General features: G+C 42.4%; 1 pseudogene; it reads left to right on the top strand.

Annotated features, from left to right (window-relative positions):
* The first annotated feature begins 160 nt into the window (after positions 1-160).
* Positions 161-1,476, top strand: LOC119587530 (annotated as a pseudogene).
* Positions 1,477-1,541: the final 65 nt, after the last annotated feature.

Raw genomic sequence — 1,541 nt, 5'->3', positions numbered from 1 at the left:
TTTTATATCAGTAATATATGTATTCATTTAAGCAATTTTAACAAATCTGCTTTGCACAGAAATTCCGCTAACTGAAGGGAAATGGTATAAGCAAGGTCATCATTGCTGGTGAGCGAGTATATAAGGCAACGTAACTTACCTCGCCGTACAGTCTCTCAACATGAAGTTTCTCGTGAGTGCAGAAAATTATAGTTCGAGAATAGAATGTCGTACTGAATTTTATTTGTCATAGTAATAGGAAGCTCAATATTATCTGATTGAAAATATATTTAAGAGGCAATGACCGATATAATCAACTTCAGTAACAGTAATAATAATAAAAAAAAAGAATGAAGCAATTCTTTTTCAGTCCCTCCATTCATCTTTCTATCACTTTGTTTATTTCTTAATTTACCTCTCTACATGTATATCCTATGTTTAAATACTTTCATATCATTATGATGTTTACCACAGGTGTTGACTTGTGCACTCGTTGCAACAACGTCTGCAGCTCTCCAGGGATACAGTCTGCAAAGACCATCTGGTTCTACACTATCTACTGGGCCAGGACAAACAACGGGAAGTGGATTTTCTGTAGGAGTCAGCGGTGGACATGGAGTTGGAAATGGTATTTCAGCTGGTGCAGGGCTTGGCGTAGGTGGCTTTTCCTCTGGATTTGGTCAGGCCGCAGGAACCGGCCTCTCCGTTGCAGGAGGTGAGGGTGCTGCAATTTTGGAACCATGTGGAGAAGGACAAGTTCGACATGTGGACGGTTCTTGTGTTACACCAGTTGTTAACAGTAAAGTATATGTCTTTGATGTCCCTGAACAAAAAGAACCTATTGGTCCTCCACCAAGCATTCCTCCTCCAAGAGTTGATCATAATATCCTATTCGTGCGACTTCCCGAAGAAGGAGAAGGACCTGAACCCATCGTTGTTCCTCCACCAAGGCAGGAGAACATCGTCTATGTACTCAACAAAAAGGACGAACAGCTCAGCGTGTTATCGAGGTACCTGCTCATCCTCCATCTGATCCTGAAATCTACTTCGTCAATTATGAAGAGGGTGAGAACCCAACTCTACCCATTGGTGTGGATCTCAATACTGCCCTTGGTTCAGCTGCTGAAGCTGGTGGACAAGTAATTGGAGCCGCCGGCGCTGGATTAGCGGCAACATTGGAGGAGTGGCTGGAGTAGGTGGAGGCAGTGGATTTGGAACGGTTAGCGGAGTAGGTGGAATAGGTGCAGGCAGTGGATTTGGAACAATTAGCAGAGGTGTAGGTGGAGTTGGTGCAGGCAGTGGATTTGGTACAGTGAGCGGAGGATTTACAGGAGGTAATGTAGGTTCAGGAAGTAGCTTCCAAGTTGGCGGTGGTGTAAGTGGTTTCCAGACTGGTTCTCAAATCAATGTAGGTACCTCCCCTTCTGGTCTCTATTCCACTCCCTAATTGAACCATTCGTCATATTATTAAGTTATTATAATATAAATCAATTATCTCTCAAAATATATAAAATATTATAATCATATCGTTATTCATATCCTATCCTATGTGTGCGTGTCTG

The sequence above is a fragment of the Penaeus monodon genome, chromosome 22 (assembly GCF_015228065.2).
Source record: "Penaeus monodon isolate SGIC_2016 chromosome 22, NSTDA_Pmon_1, whole genome shotgun sequence".
NCBI lineage: Eukaryota > Metazoa > Arthropoda > Malacostraca > Decapoda > Penaeidae > Penaeus > Penaeus monodon.
The sequence above is the reverse complement of the archived record's forward strand: the minus strand, read 5'-3'. Positions and strand labels throughout refer to the sequence as shown.